Source organism: Schistocerca cancellata, chromosome 6 (assembly GCF_023864275.1).
Source record: "Schistocerca cancellata isolate TAMUIC-IGC-003103 chromosome 6, iqSchCanc2.1, whole genome shotgun sequence".
Classification (NCBI taxonomy): domain Eukaryota; kingdom Metazoa; phylum Arthropoda; class Insecta; order Orthoptera; family Acrididae; genus Schistocerca; species Schistocerca cancellata.
The window spans coordinates 58,354,294-58,366,379 of NC_064631.1; positions in this window are offsets into that span (position 1 = coordinate 58,354,294).

The following is a 12,086-nucleotide window of genomic DNA, read 5'->3' on the forward strand; positions in this document are numbered from 1 at the left end:
TTCTGTCCCAAGAGTACGTTTTACAGAATACAACAATGTAGTCCTACGAGCCAGTAGCTGCTGTTTATTCACAGAAAAAATCCATATGTAGTTTATGTATCATCTCTCTGGACTTAATGATTATTACAAATGTAGGAGTATTAATGTAATGACTCATCAGCCGTGTTTCTTTTATGAACCATTCCAATACGCACTTCAATTCAAGTGTGCTGTTCATTCCAGTCGGAAGTAAAAAAAAAATAGAGAATTACTATTTCTCAGTTAATACCAGAGTCTAATCACTCGAGGATATTTCAACAGCCACCCTTAATAGTCACAAATTATTTTAAGTACTTGGGTTTTATACTAATAATGGTGCAGTGTCCTCAGGTGGTGAAACCAAAAGTACATTTGTTTTACAAGCCCATAAAAGGGCAATGGGATCTCCCTGTCCAGTGGGTGTCATATATGACTGAAAAATAAACATATTTTCGTCCACGAATGTGTTAACGTAACTTTCCGCTTAATTATTCACGTAGTTTATTTAGATAGATAATCAGAGCATTCGTGACACACCAAAGTAGTGTTTGCTACAGTTCGAATTTTATTAATAATTAAATGGAACGACTGCTTTCGCTGCTTTGTGAGTCGTACGTAGAAATAAATATCTTGAAGTTGTAGGTTATCCCTCCTCTCACAAGAATGTCTTAAATGTTTTTCTGTGTTTAACTTCAATTTATTTCTTTGAATAAAACAAGTACGCCATCTTAGAGCAGAAATATTTCTTGTATCCAACACAGTTTTAACAATACCAGCGACAAGCTCCGTGATTACAGCTACGGCCGTTCTCCTCACACATTTAAGATAACTAAAAATGTGTCTTTCCTATTGTTCCTTTCTTTCAAAAATATCAATACTATTTTCTTGTGATTATTACTTCATATTATTTATGATACAAAAAGCAACTACTTTCATTATTGATAGTTAGTATTTCTGTCGTCGTGACTCAACGATAAAATAATCTTTTAGAACTGTATTCCGAACGACAGTACCAAATAACTATCACCTTGCTGACGTTTATGAATATAATTAGTCGAAGGTGAAGTTATTAGAATGATTTCGAGAAAAATAAAAAAATATCTGTTTTGTGTTGTTATAGAAGGAATCTTAGCTATATTTTGTAATAACTCTTTCTTCCTATGGCACATAGTAACATTTAACGTTAATACTACATTGCATATTGTGACGTTCCAGTCTTTAAAGGGTTCATTTTAGGGTTAAGGTTTAAGTAGGTAGGGAACCAAATTTCTAGTTTAGAAAACGGGTTTGTTTTATTTTCAATAATTAGCCATTGATTTACTAATATAAAGCGAGGGAACTGCGTGTTGCTTGACGAAGGATTGTGACGAATGTTCTCTTACTTCTCCATACAGAATCCCATTTAAAAAAATAAAATACCTCTTAGTCGAGGATCATCAATCACTGTTGTTTCGTCTTCTAAAACGGAACAGGACTGACCCCCACCCTAACCCCCCTCCCCGAAAGAAAAAAGAACCTTCAATTAATTCTGTGCAGCATTTCGATAGCTTCCACATAAGAAACTTCCAACACTTTTATCCATAAAACAGTCGTGGATCACCTTTTGTGTCCCCACCAGACCAGTCATCTAATCCTCCTACAATCTTGAGTTTAGTAAGGAATTGGTAATCAACCAATAACCACGTACACAGAACCTTCACCAATGTCGTTCTAAAACTCGAAGTATTAATTCACAGCACCAGAGGATAGCTACCAAACGCTTTTGTAAGTCTATCTCTGGCGCTACAATTATTTTCTTTGGTGAAGTTTTAATGACTTTTCTTTAATCTACAGACCACAAACAGCTGTAGCTACACATGCGCCAAGTATAGACTTTCTGCCTTTCCTTGACCTTTGCACATTCTTACCACAGCGCAAGGTACAAGTATTTCCCACAAAATTACGTTTAACATTACTTTTAGCAACATTAGCCACCAAGGGCTTCCTAATATGGCGAAAATTACGTTTCCCCACTTCCCTATCATTAATAACTTCTTTCAGCACTACTGCCGTAGCATGAATACTACTTTTGACAATAAATGGACATTCAGACAGGTAGAAACACTTTTTCATATTATTATTTAATTTCTTGCTTTTATAATGTCCTCCTCATAGCACTAAATCTCCTATCCTGTTAGGGTTTTCTTGCCCTTCTCTTCCAAATCTTCCTCGTCTGGTTTCAGCACACTTCTTTAAATTTTATCTACACACCTAATTACTTTATATCTAAAGCTAGGTATTACAGGTGGATACTTAATCTTGTCAAAAAGACGATACATTTGTATCTCGCCTTCTGTTATCCCTCTAGGCGCCACTACAATATTAGCAGGAGGTTTATCTTTCAGTACCCTCTCAAATTCTCGAATAAATTTAGGCCAAGTCAAACGCCTCTTCGCACAACAAGTATGTCCAGGCCTCCCAATTAAGCGGATATTGCTCGCTCAAGAATTCGATTTGGGTGACGTTTCGCTATTAACAAACCTTTTACTTTGTTCTGTTTCAAGAACTCTTGAAATTCGTAAGACACAAATTGCACTTCATTGTCTGACAAGAGTCGCGATGGTGTCCCTACGATAGGGAAATACGACTCTCCAGGATATTCATAATCGTATTACTGGCCGCCACCTTCACTCGACACAATTTCACAAATTTGGACTAAACCTCCAATACATGCACAACAAAAATCTCTCCACCAACCTCTCTTGACAATAGTCCTAGAATATCAAGTGCTGAAATATCTCACACAAACCCATGGGTACTACTGCAACAGGCTGCACTGTATCTTTCTGATTCTTAATCTTCGTTTATTCGCACACCTCACAAGTTCTCTACTCCTTCCTAGCTATCCTACTCTTAATCTTTGCATGCAAAATAATAATTACGTAAGTGTGAAATTTACACTTCTTTATACCAAAATACCCATAAACTCTGTTAAGATTCCGTTGGTACTGCGACGCTTCGTGTAAAAGGTTGTGGTAAGTTGCTAACGGATAAAACGTCATTACAGCAAATCCACTTCCCCTTCACTGGATTCCCTACCTGTCATCCTTCCTTGACTTTTGTAAGATTCTTATCCTTCTTTTGTTATCTACTAAGATTTTTCAGTAATGCCTCTAACTCTTTCTCATATTCTAAATGACGAACTGTGGAAACTGAACTCCTTCCCCAGTTCATAACTCCATTCACTTGCCATTCCACAGACAGGCGAGATAGAGCATCTGAAGCACAATTGTCCTTTCCTATAATACATCGTATTTCTAAATCACACTCCTGATGAAAAAGAAACCGTCGCATCAAGCAACTATGCAAAAGCTTTCTTATCCTTAAATATATCAATGGCCTTTGTACAGAATGAAATCCAATCTTTCTCCCATAGGACATATACCTAAACTTTTTTATAGCCGTTGCTACTGCTAAAGTATCCTTTTCAGTAAATGAGTAATTCCACTCACAGCTGGTTAACATACGACTGGCAAATGCTAACGTCACTGTTCTTCCGTCATTTACCGTTTCCTTGATCACCTGACAACCCAATCAAAATCCTCACGCATCTGCATCCACACAAAACTCTTTGGTCAAACCCGGATGCTCTAACAATCTAGGATTATTAAGTTCTCGTACCAAAGCATAGGACTCTTGTTGAAAACTCTCATCCCCTCTCCAAGGTGTAGTCATTTATAAGAACATATTAAGGTGCACACAATTCATTATATTATCAGCAATATTCCTTCTGTAAAACCTAGAAATCCTTCAGCTGTAACCTACTTCTAGGGAAACGACAACGTTTAATTGCCCACAGTTACCTTGGGTTAGGTAATGTTGACTCGTGACTCACAATGTTTCCCAAAAATTCCTTGAGATCTTTAACTTTTAAATAACATTTCTGTGTGTTTCTTCCATGTTCTAGATACTACTAATACATCATCAACATATACAAATACTTTACTTAATAATTAATCTCCTAAGGAAAGCTCTAATAATTGAATGAATTCTGATACACACAATTCAATCCAAATGGTAGAACTTTAAACTGATAATTTCGCCTGTTAAATAGAAAAGTCGCGTTAATTCCGCAATTCCACAGCGAGTATAATCTGGCAATGGCCGACCATGAAACCAACCAGACTTAAATATGTACTTTACAGACACCCAATTAAGTCCCCCTGCTCCGTTTCCTGTTTACATCAGTTCACATAATGTAACTGATCTAATATTTCCAAGAGTGGTCGGACCTGAGTCCCTCTCTCCTCTATCAGTCAACCTCAAACACCATCTGGTAGTCGAGTAACAAGTTCTTCGACGAGATGCAACTCGTTTACTTCATTTGAATGGTAGTTCATAAAATTTGCGGTAGCCCCCCAGCTCTCATTGTATTTCTGTTTCCCAAACTTCCCTAGTCTTAGTTTGCGTTGGATACTCTATGACGAATATTTTGCTTTAAAAGCATTAATTAATTGATGAACAGATGAAAATACATTTAAATTTAACGTCACACTTCTATTATTACATTACCTGTAAACGCTTTAAGAAAAATTAAGAGATGCACACAACCAACAGGGTCGAATGTAGGAAAATGGTTACTACTGTATCTCATTACCAGTTTTAGTTCCACTACGCGAACAAACTCACTACGCTGACACTTACTTTTACTACAGGTGGGTGAAAATCCCAATAATCCTTCTCAGATTTCCTTCGATCCCCTATCAGCACACTATCTGTACTACTACATGGAGTGGAAGACAGGCAACTCCGATTACCACCATCATGTTTTCGCTTAGTGCTGATTTTATTCTGATTAAAACTGCCTTCAGATACTAAAACGTTAGCATTTTTCACATTCTCTACTACCTATCTGTGTGCCTTAGTTATTCAGTCTTATACACTAGTACTTAACTTATTAATCTCGGAATTAACTTTAACATGGTTACTACTAATCTGGTCAGTCACATCCTGAAGCGAGGGAGTATTAGATGTTTCCTGTTCCTCTTTGCTTCATTTAAATTTTCTCAAGATTTCCTATTGTTGCTAACATCTTTATACTCAAGATTATCGTATTACTTAAAACTACTTAAGTCCTGTTTTGCTCTAACTAACTCATTGCTTGAAACATTGTTGACCTTGTGACAAATTTTCAATACTCTGTTTTGTCTCCCCACGGAACTGTTTAGTATCTTCCTCTGTCTTCTCACGAAACTGCTTAATCTCCTCCAGAATTTCTGCTAATAGTAGAGGATACTGCTCTGTCAGTTTAAAAAGGACTCTAGTATTTCCTTTAAATATCCGAACTTTGCTTCACGAGCGTTAAATTATCGTAACCACACTTAAACAAGTCACATTCCGCTTGGGTTATCACTTGGTACAAAATAGCTCCCTACTGTGCTTAACTCTATCCGCAATTGAAAAGGAATAGCTGTCTGACAACAATCCCAAAAACATTCCTCTAATCAGATAAACAAATAACTCTTGTTTTATTACTTAACGTTATTTGTTCTCCATTCTCCGGAACCTTTCGAGGAGGCTACAAATAGCTCGCCGTTGGTTGGTGCATTGAAGACAGCAGAGGCACAGCATGAAGTACAATCAGGCTGCATCATCGTCACGCCGTATCTGCACTCGACTATGTCTCATTTGTCACAAAGTGATTTGAAGTACTATAACTAATCAAACCAAAATACTTTTCTTCTATTTAATTATATCGAACGTTGCACTGTAAATAGATCCACTCTCTCCTTCATGTATGTTCTGTATCATTTTCAGAAAAATTGTTTTTTCTGTCACCTAACATCCTCAGAATGTACGAACTTTACTATGTACAGTCAACAGTACATCCTGGACCACATTGTCTACGGACACCAGTACTATTCCTTACTGTTATGATATGTCCTCATAACAGACAACTATACTAGTATCACACTAAAAGTACTGAACGATTAGTTTGTACCCTGTTTCTGGAAAGAAACAGCTTTTTGTGTAGCTGCTAAGTTTCGCTGCATCTTCTATACCGTAGACAAAAGGGACAACCCCTCTCCTGTATAGATGGACTGCCACTAAGGTAAACGCGTTCCCGAGCCGCAAAGGCCATATGGCTAGCGACTATTTACTTCCAACAGTCACTCAAAACCCGTGTACTTAGTATAAGACACTCAGCAAGATACACAGCTCAGAATATCAAGAAACAGGGACTAGCCGTAGCTCAAGACAGAGCAGCAGACTATTCGCGCAATGGACTGACTGTATATGTCACGATTCAGGATGTAGGTTATTTATGCTTTTATTAAACGCTGTCCTAGGTGTACATTTTAAGCAGAATACAGTAACATGGTTGCATGAGCCAGTAGCTGCTCTCTATTCACAGTAAAAGAAATTGTGAGACTACTTCACTTATTATCTCTCTGAACTTTAAGATTATTACCCACTTAATGCAACTTTTAGCGATTCGTTAGCAGTCTTTCTTTTAAGGGTCAGAATTAACCAATACACACGTCACTACACGTGTACTGTTGGTTCCACTCGGAAGAAAAAAAAATAAAGCATTACTATTTCTGTGTCAGTAAACAAAGTCTAATCACTCGGTAATACAACAACACCCACTCTCATTGTGAAAAATTATTTGAGATAATTGGATTTTATGCTTACAGCGGTGCGGTGTTCTCAGCTGCCTAAATGAAAAATAAGTATGAATCAGTAATTGCGAAAACACAGTTAGTCCAAAAATGCAAGTTTTTCAAAAGAAGAAGAAACTGTATACTAGCTACATGATGAAATGTAGTATGCGTGCATTCATTTAAAAATCAGCTGTATCTGTTAGGTAAATTTTAACAATAAATGAACAATAATGAACTGTAAATGTACAACGTTGCATGTACCATTTTTTTAAAAATTTATGAACTTATGTGGTATCGGAGGTTGAACATTTTAAACTAATATTTTAATACCATTGTTTGTTTATGTTACAAAATATTAGTATATTATATAAATTTAATATACAATATTACTTCTAGGATAGTTTCACGCTAATTGTTTATTTTTTAAAAAGAACATTGGCAAAAATCTATGCAAAGCTTGTTGTAAAAGACAGATTTTTCTATGAATCATGTCCAGGAATGTCCACAGAGGCCACTGAGCCAGTTCCAGATAAAAGGCTTTGCGCCCTTCAGGAATGTACATCAGCAGTTGTCCTATGTCTGTCAGCCTTTTGACATTGATTGGGGCTATGTTGTTATGTGCCATTTATGAAGGAAACTTTGGTTGTGCCTGTAACGAGAGTCACAAAGAAATTTTTTGAGACCATCACTATGATAGTAACACTCAATTTCCCCCATAAACTGTGATGGAAGTTCATAAATGAGGGCACTGTGAGTTAAACTGTACTGTTCTGGTCCATACAGCTCCCGTAACTGTCCTCAGACAAACAGTATCGCTCATAAAATTTGGGCCTCGAGTTGTTGTGTTGCTGTGTTAACAAGCTATACTTGAATGTTTAGATTTTTGGACCAAGTGACCGTGTTTCCGAGATACCCCTACAAGGAGTATGTTACGTCTTGTTTTCCCATCACCTATTTTACGCAAGCAGGTTTACGATGACATGCCAAAACTACATGACCACGCACAGGAAAACGCTGGAACACACCTTTGAATCTGCCGGAATTTCAAAGCATTAGCTTAACCATTGAGTTGTTCTTGTATTATGCTGGGGACACGTCAGAGAACACGTGCTATTCACAGACACATTTATTAATCACTGTCCTGATGTAATCATCCAATAACGAACATATTTCGTTAGGTCCTTTATCAGCTGTATCTTCATGATACAGATATAGCTTAGATCTGCTGTTTTTTTTTCTTTTGTACATAACACAGAATGCATTAACGTCGAGTCGACACAAATTAAATGCTTCCTGCACTGCGAGCTCAGGAATCTGCAGATACTGCATGTAACAGAAACTTAATGACACCACATGCTCATTGTCTGCGCACATCTTCTTTATTGCATCTATCTTTGAATTGAATTTTCCTACTACTTCTTTTATGTACCATTAATTCCTCATAGCTACATTATATGCTATATTGTTGAATGATTGCGTCTTAATTTTCGCTGTAAGTGGCTCAAAAGAGCACCAATTTCGGTTAGTGGCTGGTCAAAGCATAATAAAAACACTCAGTAAATCCCCTGAAATATATTCCACATGACGTGCAAATGTAACTTTATGAGAATTTCACAAATAGTATTTACAAACAACTCAGCATCTAATTAACACACTTCTTCGGTAGAGTAATGCGTGATTTTCATTGAGGATGGTTTAATATGCTTCTCAATTATCTGCAGGTCTGACAATGGTGCCGCATTGCTTGCAGTAGCGCACCCTCTCTGTCATAGGGTTCAACATTGTTTTCCACACAATAACAAAATTCGTCGCACATGTTCATTTCAGCGCCAAAAAGGCTGCAAAATTCCTGTTTGGACACTTTGACAGTTCCGGCCTCTGTAGTCAACACGCGATATCGATAATTTTTTTCCGGGGTCTTTTGTGCACCACACCTTCTTTCTTGATCAGCCCTGGAAGGTATGCATTTAGCGTGCTCTTGCTTTCAGTCATGAAATTTAAGGAATATTTCAATCTATTCGTGATCAGAAATCACATTCCGATACAGTTTCATACACTTGAAACATATCAGTACACGAATATCAGTGCTATACGACAGAAACTGACATCACCATACAATCCAGAAGTCATGTTATTTCTACCAATTTTTGTAATGATAATATGAGTCCATTTGCAAACGTAACTTATTTGTCTGCCTTTCAGGAAAATAAAACCTCTGCCTTTAATGTTTTTATAGAAAGAAGCTTCCAGATATTTTATAACAATTCTTCCTCCTCCTGTTAAATCGTAAGTTTCTTCAGTGCTTTGTCTTACTGAGACATTTCATTCTTTAACTGGTTTGTTTTATGGGTAAGATATGTGTAGGTAGGGAACTATACTCTAATTTTAGAATACGAACTTTTTTTTGATCCAACAGGTAACAACGGGTTTATTCAATAGAAACAAACACTACTGCAGGGTGTTTACCAGAGATTTGTCACGAGTCTCCTCCAAACATTACCTCTACACAGAACCCCATTTATAAAAAAAATTAAAAAAAATGTCGCCATCACCTCTTTGGACCCTGACATTAACTACTTGAAATTATAAATGAGCATACAAAAACTCAGCATCCTCAGGCACTGGCTACAAAAATCTACCGACACCCCGACAACCTACTCTGGCTCCGCTGGACCACTCGGCAGTCCTAAAATGCATAACAGAATGTACGATGTGAAAAACATTATTGATAAATGGTTCCACAGAGACTTTCGCTGTTACGGGGATCTCTGGATATTATTCAGCATTATTAGTGTCTTTGTCGAAATCGACATCCTGTCACCAGTAACAGTGCTGTCTTCTTCTATAATCGAACAGGGTCGCAACCTCACCACCATCCCCAAAAAACACCGTCAATTAATTACGTGGAGCATATGAATAGCTTCCACTTAACAAACTTCCAACAAATTCTTCCATGAAATAGTCTCGCATCACCTATTGTGTCCTCTTGACCTGGTGAGTCACCTAATCCGCCTTCAACCCTGACTTTAGCAACGAATCAGCAGTCAGTCGATTTATGTCATAAATATGCCAATGAACACGCAACCTGGCCACATGCAATTAAGTAAGGCTCAGAGCGAACTCCCAACTGTGTGATTTCTCCAGCACACACTGCACTTGGGGAAATCCTATTATCGGTCACGAACCGCAGTTCTCACCAGTATTATCATCGCAATAATTTCATCACCAAACGTATACACAGGGCCTTTACGATCCTGCTCAAACGCGCGGGAAATGCTAAACTCCTTTCGGCTAGTATGCTAAGAAGCCAATCAGATCATCCCCACCACTTATATACTCGCGGTATTTCTAATGCCGGCCAGTCAGATTAGCACAAGTAATTTAGACTAGAAATGTCGTAATTCCAAAACTAATTTAATTTAGCGAAAACAAAAAGGGATTTCCTTCCACAAAAGACATTAGTAATAAATGTAATACTCTATACCGTTTCTGACTGCCTTTTACCAAATCAAGCTCACTCGGACATACGTCACAAATTACCCTATTGCGCAGCAACTTTCTCACGCATGCATTTACATACTTTTACTAAAATGTCACATTATCACTTTACGCCTTCATTTACTCTCTGTCTCTCCAAAGCAGTCACACAATCAAAATACAATGAAATTATAATTTTCCAACGTACTTCTAATTACCGCAGAAATCTGTGGTAATGAAACTAGAGAAATTCCATAAAATTAGGTTATACGAACCCATACTCTTGGTTGATTCTACAGATGAATACATTACAGTCCCTAATAGGGGGCCTGCCGCTGTGACCGAGCGGTTCTAGGGGCTTCATTGTGGAACCAAGCGGCCGCTACGGTCGCAGGTTCGAATCCTGCCTCGGGCATTGATGTGTGTGATGTCCTTAGAACTATTTAAACCTAACTAAACTAAGTCTAGGGAATTGATGACCTCATATGTTAGGTCCCATGGTGCTTAGTGCCATTTGAACCGTAATACGGTTTCACAATGCCAGCACGGATGTTGTGTCTATTATGTAAAAATTTACATCTCCGAAAGCATGGAAGTTTTTGATATAAACTTGTAACAGTATGGTTGCGTAATCGATAGAAGTTGGTATACCAAGTATGAAAACGATCGATTGATATTAAATAGTACTTCTACAGATTCATAGAGTATGTGTAACGTATTGCACGCAGCGTTAAGCAAGTACAACGCTCGTTCTGCCCAGGAGAGGGGGCAAGACGAGATATACAGAGGTGTAAAAACAGAGAGGGCAGAGAGAATATGTGAAATGCACGAGGTGTGTGAGAAAAGTATCGAGACGGGCAACAGTGCGAGCGATCTGGTAACGTTGTGTTGTTGTTCTTGTGCAAACCAGAGCTTTCATCCCTTCTTGACACTCAGTCTGAGATTCACCTCCGTACACCATTATGTGACTTCTGAGAACGCCATCAGTGATGTGGCGTTTTTATTGTCTGTTATGAAAATGGAACAGCGGACTTTAGAGCAACGTTATGCCATCAAGTTTGATGTTGAATTGGGGAATCAGCGTGTGTGACCTTAGATCACTAGAAGCCAGTCCTTAGGAATCATTTCTAACAAGGGCACAAGTTTTTACTCTCGCAAATAGATTTAGGAAGGCCGGCAACACGTTGAAGCAGAACTGTGCTCAGAGAGGGACTTCAACTTCAAAATCCGGCCAGAACATCGAACGTGTCTGGGCTCTTGTGAGATTCTTTCTCCACGACAAAACCGTCAATCAAGAGTTTTACAAAGATGTCCTTTAAAAGGCAGGAAAAGGGTGACTCGACTGAGGCCGGACATTACAGGCAGGTGGATACTGCCTTGTGACAACGCTCCACTTCAAGTGGTCACATCTATCACGAAATGTTTGGCCTCAAACGGAATTCTGTCCGTAGCCCCACTATTCACCTGATATGAGTCTCTGCCACTTTTTTTTCTCGAAACTGAAAAATATCTGAAAACGACATCATATTAGATCACTGAAGAACATTCAAAAGAGTGTGACAGACATGTTAAAGGAGCTGCTAACTGAAGTCCTTCAAGTCTGATACCAATACTGCAAACGACTCTACTGGAGTGCACCTCCTGAATGGAATTACTTTGGAGTGGACAATATTCTTGTTTGAAAAAATTAAAACTATGCTAAAGAAAATCACTCTCATTACTTTTCTTGCACATCTTGTACATGACATATCTACACATTCCTGGGCCAAAGTGCTGGTACAAGGGTTGTATTCTCATAAACAGTACTTATTCAAAATGTGTTCTTAGTGTGCTATTTTTGCATTTACGAGAATGCATTGAATGAAATGTACAAGGAATTAATGCTTTATATTTTTCCTGTTCTTGGTTTGATAACATAGCGTTGCATCGGTGTCAATGCTAAAATTT